The sequence below is a fragment of the Thermobia domestica genome, chromosome 5 (assembly GCF_964235325.1).
Source record: "Thermobia domestica chromosome 5, izTheDome1.hap1.1, whole genome shotgun sequence".
Taxonomy (NCBI): Eukaryota; Metazoa; Arthropoda; class Insecta; order Zygentoma; family Lepismatidae; genus Thermobia; species Thermobia domestica.
Genome location: NC_137458.1, coordinates 40,437,967 through 40,449,959, shown reverse-complemented (window position 1 = coordinate 40,449,959; position 11,993 = coordinate 40,437,967). Strand labels below are relative to the sequence as shown.

Here is an 11,993-nt window from a genome sequence, read left to right as displayed (position 1 = left end):
AACATGCTGGCTAGAAATAAAATAAATAAATTGGTTAACTGTTTGCTTAACCCAAAAACTAGGACAAGGCAGGAGACTGACCCCTCATTTATTATATCTGATGAAAATGCATGAGGAAATCAGATTTTATTTTTTTTTCTTTAAAATAAGCATAATGGTAGAAAGTTGTAAGATATTTGTAACTAATCATAGATAGGAGAAGGGAGGGCAGGTAAATGAACTTATGCTTTGACGGAATTGAAGAACTTTATAAATACATGACCGACCATAACCGATTTATTATTTGTGTAGTACTGCGCTTGGTATAGAGAAGATTTATTGTGTGGTCGTATTAGAATTTATTGGTGTACTAGTTTGGTGTTTGATTTCTGCAGATAGGTGTATTGACATTGAAGATTGTTTCAGCGCTTATGCAGAATTAAGGTAAGAAAACTTTAGCTAATTTTATACACAGAAAATATAGAATTAAATATTGCAAAGATTGATTGATTCATGAAATTGATATTTCGTTTTAAACTTTGTTTTATTGAAAGAGATTTGTTTCATTATGTTGATTGTACTTGAGTTTATAGACCTGATTAGCACCGATTTTTTTTTTTTAATGAAACGAACAAACTAATAAACAATGGAAAGCAGAGTTGAATACTGCTTTGTAGGAATAAAAGAATTAATTGCCGAAGGCACATACGCTAAAAAGTTTAGCAGTAAAGAAGCTCTATTATTATTATTATTATTATTATTATTATTATTATTATTATTATTATTATTATTATTATTATTATTATTATTATTATTATTATTATTATTATTATGAGCTGGAATTTTGCACATTTTGAGCTTAATTTCAAACTTGTTTTCCGTTTTGGAGATTTTTGTATTTTATTATTGTGTAGTACAGAATTAGAGTCAAAGTTGTAGGAAACATTATTTGTTGAAGTGATTTATTGGAGTTTACTAGTGTGAAATGCGTATTTATCACGTTGGTGTTTAAGGTTTTCTAACTAGGAATCAATTTGAGATTATATATAAAGAGAGATTCCTTCGTTTTGCGAAAAAAGGATTAATTGCAAGAATATTATCTTATTTGGTTGTTTTTCAGTGCCTTTATTATTATTACGTTTGTTTTCCTTATTTTGTAATATGACCATTAAATTGTGATGTCAAGTTTAGTGAATGACATTTAGGATGTTTCCTTATAGTCATCGAATACTAAGCTTTTTATTGTTGATTTCACATACTGATAGTATAAAGTATTGACTTTATATGAAATGGGGCATTGCCAATGTTACAGGAATTGGTGCGTGACAGAATAATTAAGTTTAAAGGGTTTGAATTCTAAAATTTTATGCGTATCCAGCGAGTTGGTAGCAGTAAAAATAAAGAGTGTCCAGCTGGGGGACAAGTCATGAGATGAAATTGTAGAATAATTTCCATTAACATCTAGATGCTTTACGCCGCATAATGAGAGCAGTTTACGCTTATTGACCGTAATGTTATTTTTTTATGTTAGCTTTGTAATTGAATTTTATTTTCCACTTAGATCTTTAGGATTATGACTCACCGAAAATATACTCTTTCAATTTTACGGTTATCGAGTAAAATTACGTTTAAAGTCCAAGATAATACATAGAGTTCATTTAGATCTGTGGCTATATGAAGCATAGCTTAGCGTTGCTTCCCCATTGGTGGGTTTCCCACAACTAGGACGTGTACGTTAATTGATTAGTAAGGAACAAGCTTTATTATTACTTTTAACAACTAGGCTATAGGAGACACGGACCTATATTTTATTATTATATTCCTGAACCACAGGAAGTAGCATGGGGGGGACCTCCACCGTGCTAAAGCCGTATATGATACTCCGAGAAAACTTTAATACTTTATAGATGATATCTCTTTTGGACACATATAAAATTAAATTTTATGGGGAGGAGCTTAAATGAAAGTAGAAATTGCGTAGAGCGAAATAACAGTTTTTTAATCTATTGGATGTCATAGAGTGAAGCAAAGCGAATAGATTCATAACTGATGTAATAGCGTAATACAGTTAATATTGACACTTAGGGACAATGGATAGAGTGTATGAACTAAGTTATTAGTTTTTTTTAAAAAAAAATGGGTGGCGAAACATAAGTTTCAAAGTTATGGCTATTTGAGACATGAACCTCCAACGGTGTAATTATATGAGGCATATATTATTGAATTAGTAGCGCCACTTTGTTTGGTTTGAGATTCTAAAGACTCTTAATAATTTTAAAAAACGGACGGCACACACGTTTTTTTTTTTAAGTTTTGGAGAACAAATTTAAAGAATTCTCTCACTTTGTTTACTGCATTATAATGTTTTAAGTCACTCAGGGAAAAACATGCAGTTATAATGATCTGAGGAATAATACTGACTTTTTACAATTATAGTTGCTAAGTTATGAAGGAAATGGTGGTTATTTTGATCCATTAAAATAGATAGAACCTCGAAAAATCTATGGACATTGTTATAATGCCCTAACTTGCCTTTGAAGTAAGCACTCTATTACTGATTTCCCCACAATTAAAGAAATATAGGAAATATTTTGGTATAAAGACAAATTGATTAATACTAAGACTATATAAAGGAGGTGTTGAACTGATTTGCTATTTAGATTAATTACAATGTATTTTAGTTTGTAGATTACATTTTTTATTAAGAAATAATGATGATTACAGGGTTCGTAGACACAATTTCAGATACAACGAATTATAGTACTCTTGAATTTTGTTTGTAGCGTACTATTTGAGTTTATTGAAACTAGTATTTCCTGAAACTAAATTTGATTTGTACTCGATTGAGTTTCAATATTATTATTGGAAACATAATTTTATATTAGAATTATCAAATTAGCTATTAGCTCCGTATTTGTGTAAAATAAGTTGAACAGTATACATAAATTGCGTTTTTACAGTCTTGTTTACAGTAATATTTGAATATTAGCGTACCCGACTTGTTTTATATTTATTTCCGTTTGATAATACAAATGAGAAATCGTTTAGATGGAGAAAAAAAAATTAAATGAAATTTCTTAATTAACAAATAGAGTCTTTAGCTTCCTTAAAATATTTGATGCCGGCGAGAAATGTTATACCACTCCTCAATACTTGTAAGGTTGATTAGTGGGTTGTTCAGAACAATACTTAGAAATACATATAGAATTGGAATTGAAAATTTTAGATTTTTTGGGCTTCCTTGGATAATGACTTATTTGAGGACATGCCGAGACTTGTATATTTTGACATTTAAAATGCTTAGCGTACACCGGGTTTAACTATATAGGGAACGATACTAAACATATTTAATAGAAAAGTGTCTGAAATGTTATGTAGACGTGATAAGCACTTATGTACCGCTGGGTTGCATACAACCAGGGATACTACCATATCTCAATTTATTCTTTGAAATTTATTATTATACTGAGATGACATATTTTAGTTTAGCGTCCCACAATTATGATTTTCGAAAAATACTCACCAATTTTCTTTCAAATGTACGCCAAAGGCGGGGTGGGGTCCCACCACAATTTATATAAGATTTAAAATTGTTATGACCGGACATGGACACTAAGACTGGGGACAGAGGGAATTTTGTATGTACTTGTTAAAGAATTAGTATTTTTCAGTTTATGGTGATTATGAGAAAATGAAAAAATGAAATGAAATCTTTGAGTCCCACGGTTATGCCGGTTAGGCTAAAGGAGACGGTGATTATTTTTTTTTGGTTCGTTTCTTATTTTTATATTCTCCTAATAAATTAGTCGGAGCAAATTGTATTTTCGAACTTGCAAAATAAATCGTTTGCTGTGCAAACTCGTTGTTAAAAATAAGGTGTTTGAACTAAATATGGGAGCTAAAATAAGCTCTTAAAAGTATATAGTAAGTGGGAGGAAACGGGAGAACCCCCGAGAAAAAACCCATGGACACGGTGTTTGTCCACCACAAACTTACTTAGCCTGGTATTGAACCCGGGACCCCAAACACCAGAGGTGAATGCTCTACCACTTTTAAACTTCCTGACTTATTTCCTACTTTAACCACTTTTCAAACTACTAGGCACGACAGGGACACGAACACAGAAACATCGAGGACAGTTAAAATTTCACCCTTGCTACTACAGAGGGACTTGAACCCCCAATCGGCTTTACCTCACAATTATCAGCCTAACGCCTCAGACCATTCGGCTACACCCACCGGCTTACTGAACCATTGCGGTCCCTTATGAGAAATGATTTTTATATTGATTTGCTTTACAAAGAAAGTTGTTGAAATAGTATATAAAAAAATGGAAGGAAACCCACGATTACGCTGATTGTTTACTACAATTTATACAAAACACTTGATTTTTGTCATGAGAACGCTACAGGGAGCCAAGAATTTCTAGCACTGCTCCCAACAATTTTATTATTGAGTATGGCATACATTCGAGTTAAATGGACGCAATTTTAACTAGAATACGCATTTAATTAGAAGATTTCAATATAATCAGAGGCGAAAGAACTGTACGCTGTTAATATTCGTAAAAGTATGAGGAGTAGTCAATATGAATAATAGAAGCAGAAACACTTGTTTTAATTCAATGTGAATACTATTGTTCAAGACACTGAGACATGCGAAACTAAGAAAAAACCGATTCATTATTATTTGTCCAACTTATATTTGCAGATAGGACCAAGTTATTGATATTGTTAGAAAATATAGCTGATACATTGTAAAGACTCATTTCAAGCTTACCAATAATAATGATTAAATTTAGGCATTCCTTTTTCTTATAGTCACTAATTTAGTTCAATGTAGAATGCTTACCCTGGGACCCTACATTAGATAAATGGTTACCCAATGAGAGTCTACGTATATGTAACAGAAAGTATCTAATTTAAAGTAAATCTGTATTAGTTGAGTCCGCTACATATGTATTTACCTTGGGTTCTTAAGTAACTAAGTTCTGAATTACAGATACTTTATATATGTAAAAACACATGATCGTTGAAACTACATGAACTCGTATTATTACTACAACTATTGCTACTCCCACTACTACTATTACTACTACTACTATTAGTACTACTGCTATCGCTACTACTATTACCAACTACTAGTATTACCAATGTCCCCGCCGCTAGTGCCACTAGTATTCTACCAGTACTACCTCCTAGTACTAGTATTACTACTATTGCTACTCCCACTACTACTACTACTACTAGTATTACCATCACTATTGCTACTAATACTCTATCAGCACTACCACTACTAATACTATCGACTACTAGTATTACCACCACTACTAATACTATCGACTACTAGTATTACCACTGTTAGCCACTACTGCTATTAGTATTCTACCACTACTACTACTACTAGTAGTAGTAGTATTACCACTGCCACAATTAATACTGCTACTAATACTCTATTAGTACTACCACTGCTACTACTACTACTACTACTACTAATATTACTACTGCTACTATCGCTACTTCCGCTACTACTACTACTACTATTACTACTGCTACTATCGCTACTTCCGCTACTACTACTACTACTACTATTACTACTACTATTGGTTGCATGTGAACTATCGAATATCGATTACTACTTGTTGCTTTGTGGTTATTTTTCTGTTCCGCTTGTAATCTAACCTTCTTTCTTCTACTACCATGTAAACTATTGCATGTATGCCTCTTTTTTTTTCTTTCTTTGCCTGTATCCCCTTTTTTTCTAATCAAAGTTTCTTTTCTTTGTGTTTTTCTCTAACTATTTTTACCTATTTGCTCTATGCAGAATGCTATTAGATTTCTATTTTACTCCTTTGTTGATTAGCTTCTAAATTCCCCGTTTCTTTTGTTGGTTTATGTCTATTGAATATTTCTCTTTTTTTCTCATGTATGTCTATTTCTTTTAGAGAATAATATGATGAAGTAGATAAAAAACTAAGTAAAGTACCATTAACAAGCCATCTCTTACAGATTAGTATCTTCTCTTGCTTGAGTTTGACTCCTTTTTATGTAACCTGTCCTAACCTAAGCTATTTCAATTTATTGTGTGCTACCCTAATTTTGATGGGCTTCCAATTTTATATAAATTACGTCCTGATTTGCTCTTTCTTTGGTTTTCCCTAGTATGCTTTAGCTAACATATTCTTGCTTCTGCCCAGCCACCTTTACTTGTTATGTAATATATCTATCCTTTGTTTCATGGTATGGATCGATAAATATTTTCTTTCTGTTTGTTGTACTATATGATTTCCTCTTTTATTTTGCTGCCGTTACTTTTATTCCTGCTGTTATTGTACTGAACTAAATTTAATTTATTGTATTTGTGCTTTGCCTCATTCGTCAATTGCCAATGACTTACAATAAATGCCAATACGGTTATGATCTGAATAATTTGTTTTGAATTATTTTAAACTTTAAGATCTTGTCTGCAGCTAAGCTTTAACTAACTCTATGGTCTATGGAACCCGGAGGTTCACAGAAGCTCTCCACTGACTTCTATTCATGCATCAATTTTTACTTTGTATTCCAATCTCTGGGAGATCCATCTTAATATTTTCCTCCCATTTGCGCCTAGAACTTCCTAATGGTTGTTTTGCCGACTGGTCTTCCAGTCAAGAGTTTGAAAGCGTTTTTTCATTTTAGATACATGATTTGCCCTCCTAGACTTGACGATCCTAACAATGTTGGGTAAAACCATATAAATTATGTAGTTCCGCCATTTTTCCATTTCTGAGGACTGAATATTCGTCTTAGGATCTTGTTTTCAAATACTTTTTAGTTTATGTTCTTCCCTCAGAGTAAGTGACAGTGTTTTGCAGCCATACAGAACAACAACTAAGCTTTAAATGTTTCCTAAACTCTAAACTTAAGCTCATGTTCTGCTTTTACTTGCTAACTAATTAGTTCGCTACTTCTTAAATAATGCTAAACCAGTATGGTACTTTTAACTAATGCATACTCAAGTTTATGTCCCTATCCTGAACTAAGCTTAAGCTATTTGAAAAGTTTTTCTGTCTCCCTGTTTGCTATTATATGTCTGTTACCAATTCTATTGTTAGATGTCTCTTAGAATTTTCAATTGTGCTCCTCTTTGTAGATGATTTTAAGATTGGTGTATGGGTTCCTTATTGTGCTAGCATTATATATTTTTTAAAATGGCTGTTTGCTATTCTATTGTGTTTAGTATTTTCCTTGCTTGGTTTTTCTGCTATTTGGTGCTAGCACTACTAGTAGAATTTCTTAACCTGCTTGAGTATTATTCTATTATGTTTAGTATTTTTTTTCTTGCTTGGCTTATACTGCTATTTACTATTATTAGCACTACTACTTGTATTTTTTCAAGATGTTTGTCTGTTATTCTATTATAACTTCTTTAACCTAACCCAAACTATTTGACATTAGCTATCATATGTCTTTTATCTTTCTGTATATAGCAGAAGCTTTCTGTTTGTGTATAATCCAAATTTGATGTTTTGTCTTTATGCATGTTTTCTTCTTATGCCTGCCATTGTTTTTTCTTTGTATTGTTTTTTGTACTCTGTTTTCGTAGACGTTTTTTTTTCCTTTAAGTTTCCTTTAATGTTTCCTTTAAGTTTCTCGTAACTTATCAAAACTCCATTGACATCTCCTGCCACCTCTTCCTAGTATTTTATAGTACTGATATTTGAAAATTTAATTCTAACAGAACCAAATGATTTATACATATTTCAGAAATATATATCTTTAGATACACTCAATATCATGTTCTTATATCTTATATTAGGCATACCATATAGTATATTAACATATAAGATAGATATAGATATATCTCTAATGTAAATATATATCGATAGATAGATATAGTTATAGATAGATATAGTTATAGATATAGATAGATATAGATATAATTATAGATATAGTTATGGGTAAATATAGATATAGTTATAGATATAGATAGATATAGGCATAATTATATATAGATATATAGTTATAGATAGATATATAGTTATAGATAAATAGATATAGATAAATAATTATAGTTATAGATATAGATATATATAGATATAGATATAGTTAGATATAAATATATAGTTATAGATATATATATAGATATAGATATAGTTAGATATAAATATATAGTTATAGATAGATATAGATATATATAGATATAAATATAGTTATAGATAGTTATAGATATAGATATAAATATATAGTTATAGATAGATATAGATATAGTTATATCTCTAATGTAAATATAGATATATAGTTAGGTATAAGGTTTAATACTATATATTTACTATATGTTCTAACACATGTTATGTTATATTTTAGGTTACCATTATTACTGGTGTACTACTAAAAAGTATCGAGAAGCACCAACCAAAAGTACCAGAGGAGCAAGATATTTTCTGCTACCAAAGGTATTTCTTTATTCCTTTGTACTTAAATAGACCAATTATGTTTCTGCAAGAATATTATTAAAATAGTAAAATAAGAATTTTTTGTAAGTTTCGCAGGGTAGCTGCTCTTACGAGTATGCTCTGGCATACGAACCAATAAAATATTTTAAAAACGAGTTTGTGTAACAAACGAACGAATAAAATAATCACACCGTAGCTGCTCTTACGACTTTCTAATTTTAAAAACGAGCTTAGTTAGTATTTTCGAAATTATTTGTAGGTTCACACTACAAGTGTTCTGAGATTTCATAGAAATCGAACCAATAAAATAAAATAACACGAACCAATAAAAAAGAAGCGAAATAATAAATAAGATACGATCCAATAAAAAGAAGTTTTCACAGAAAATGATCCGTCAAAGTTAAAAAAGAACATTAAAAGAACAAGTAGAAATAGTCAAACATATAAGAAAGAACATTGAAAGACCAAATAGAAATAGTCAAACATATAAGAAAGAACATTGAAAGACCAAGTAGAAATAGTCAAACATATAAAAAAAGGAACATTGAAAGACCAAATAGAAATAGTCAAATATATAAAAAAGCAACATTGAAAGACCAAATAGAAATAGTCAAATATATAAAAAAGCAACATTGAAAGAACAAGTAGAAATAGTCAAATATATAAAAAAGGTTAGCTTAAGTTATGTTGAGTTAGTTTGATTAAACATTCTAATATTCACAGTATAGTTGTTCCGAGTAATTTACAAGTTCTCAATTTTTATTATTTTCGAAACAAGTTTCTCTTTATGAGATTTTATTCTTGAGTTTTCGTAGAAAACGAGTTTGTGTAACAGATGATTTATTTTGCAAGTTCACACGCAGTGTTCGAGTAATTTATTAGGAGAGGTTAAATGAATAAGGAGCTTCTTATGGAAGCGATCCATTATTAAAATTACGACTTTCTATAAGAAAGGAGAATATAAAAATAAGAAGCGAAATAATAAAAAAGATACGAACCAATTAAAATATGATTAGGAAAATAAATTACAAGTGTTACTTAGTAATGTTTCATTGTTTCAGGGCAGGCAGTTAATTGGAGTAAAAGTGGCAGCGGAATTAAGAATTCCAAAGTATCAAAGTTTACAGAAGTAAAGTATCATTGGTAACTTACATAATAGTTTGTGCTTATAATTTTTTTGTAAGTTCACAGCGTAGCTGCTTTGAGCTTGTGTAGCATGCAGATTACTTTTGAAAGAATTATTTTGCATCAGTTATTTTTGAAAGCGTGCATTATTTTGTAACCTGCAGATCACTTTATTTTTTGAGAACATGCATTTGTTTTGCGTAACGTTTTTTTTGTTAACAACTGATACATTTTTTGTTAACAAATGTTAAATTTTTTGTTCACATGTAAGTTTTTTAGCATGCAGTTTTGTTAACACCTCTTAAAATTTTTGCAGCATGCAACATAGTTAAATATTTTGCAAATTAATTTCTACAGTTTAGTAATACACATTTTCAATTTTTTTAATACTGAAATATAATTTCATGTAAAGTAATATTGTATTTCTTTATTATTACAGCATTCAAGTGTTTTATCCTCAACTGTGAATTTATCACTTCTCGACATCTAAGAACATTTAGATAAGGATTTCCTGTTTTCCAGCGGCGGTAAGTGTTCATATACAATTTTTGTTAACCTTTAAAACTTGTTAATAAATAGAAATAAAAATATTTGTTACTTACATAAATGAATTAATAAAAACAATATTTTAATCTAATGAAACTATAATATAAAGAGTATATAATTAAAAACATATTAACAAATAATTTTGAATAAACTAACTTTACATGTGTTTAAGTATATAAACTTAATGAATATTTTAAGACCATGTAAAATTATATTTTCGTTTGCAACTCCTTTAAATTTTAATTACTTTTTTACATTTTTTATTTTACAGTCAGAGTTTCATATGATGAAACGAATATATGAAAAAATGTATTTTGCAATCAAAAAGTTTCATGTTAGATGTGAAAATTACATTTACACTTTTGCATTTTTTTATTTTACAATCAAAAAGCACCATGTAAACATATAAAGAATTGTATTGCAAAATTTAATGTCATTTAAAAAATAGACATTAACGTTTACAGGTAAAGTAAAAAATAAAATTAACTGAACTTTCATTAGTAGTGCATTATAAAAAATAGTTACAATAAATCAAAATTTACAAATTGAATAATAGAAAGTCACAAAATATTTATTAAATATATTAGTTTTCTTTGTTGATGCATTTCATTGAATACTGTAGAACAGTTATCATATTAATTATTTTATTTGTTCTTATTTTGTTTGTTAATTTAATATGCTTTCTCTAACTATACGTATTTTAAATTTAGTAATTGATCTTTTAAATAATGATGCTTTTCCTAACATGATTTAATTATTTTAATTTTTGCTAATCCTATTTAATAAATTTTCTCTGTTGATTGGTGCTTAACTATGATTTGTAAGTAATCGAACTTTCATTCTAACCATACGTAATTTTTCTTAACTATTTGAATGCTATTTTGAATAAACTGTAATAATTAAATATCTTTAAAATCTGCTGTTTCTATGCTATCGTATGTTTAATAATAATTGGCTTAATTAAATATGGATTTGCTAACCTATGTGGATTAATTCAGTATATTCTTTAAATCTCTGCTATATTGTTTGTCTGATAAAGTTCTGATGCTTTGGGTCATAAACTATTTTAAACCTTTTGCTAACCTTGTTTCTTAATTGCTTTTTGCTAAATTGTTTCTTCTTTGATGTGTTTTGTTTACTATCTTATTTTTATTAATTTGTGCTTCTGTTTATTACTACTTCGATTTTATTGCCAATGTTAATTTGAAATGATTTTTTATTCTTTGGAATGTTCACATCAGATATGTTCATTTTTCAACTATTAAAATAATAATGTCCGTGAAAATTAAATATTCGGAAACATTCGGTTAAGTTCGGAAATCTTCGAAAATGACACATGACCTAAAATAATACATGTTTGTAAAATAGCATTATTACTTTAAAAAATATTTTATGTCGTCTGGGTCCGAGATTACAAACTAAATTATCTGGGTACGAGATTACAAACTGAACACGATTGGGTACGAAACTTTAAAGTAAGTGTATCTGGGTACGAGATTGCAAATTAAATGCGTTTGGGTGCGAGATTACATTTCCGAAAGTATAAATAAAGCGTAGCAAGCCGCGGCGGTTCACTATAGAAGAAGAAGAAGGACTGCTGCAGTGAAGACGTTTCTGTTTGTACGTTGTGTGCTGCAATTGCAAACAGTTAGATAAATATTACAGGATTTTGTCATTTAGTGTTATTGGAAACTGTGAGTGGATTTGCCGATTTTGTAAAGTGAAAAACTTACGGAGTTATAGTTATCAGGATTTGTCGATAAACATTTAATTATATTTTCAATAAACAGTATTAATATAGGATTGGTATTTTTCGGCAATCTTCGGAAAATTTCGTTAATGTTCGGAAAACTTCGTGTGGAATTTACAATATTTTCGTGTATATAAGACAAGTAAAATTGAGCGG

The 11,993-nt window shown here is 29.5% G+C and overlaps 1 long non-coding RNA gene across 1 annotated transcript; it reads left to right on the top strand.

The window, feature by feature from the left end:
* Positions 1-203: 203 nt before the first annotated feature.
* On the top strand, positions 204-9,550 carry LOC145684635 (uncharacterized). Its single transcript, XR_014131343.1, has 3 exons — positions 204-423; positions 8,328-8,416; positions 9,478-9,550. It is a non-coding gene; the product is annotated as an uncharacterized LOC145684635 (long non-coding RNA).
* Positions 9,551-11,993: the final 2,443 nt, after the last annotated feature.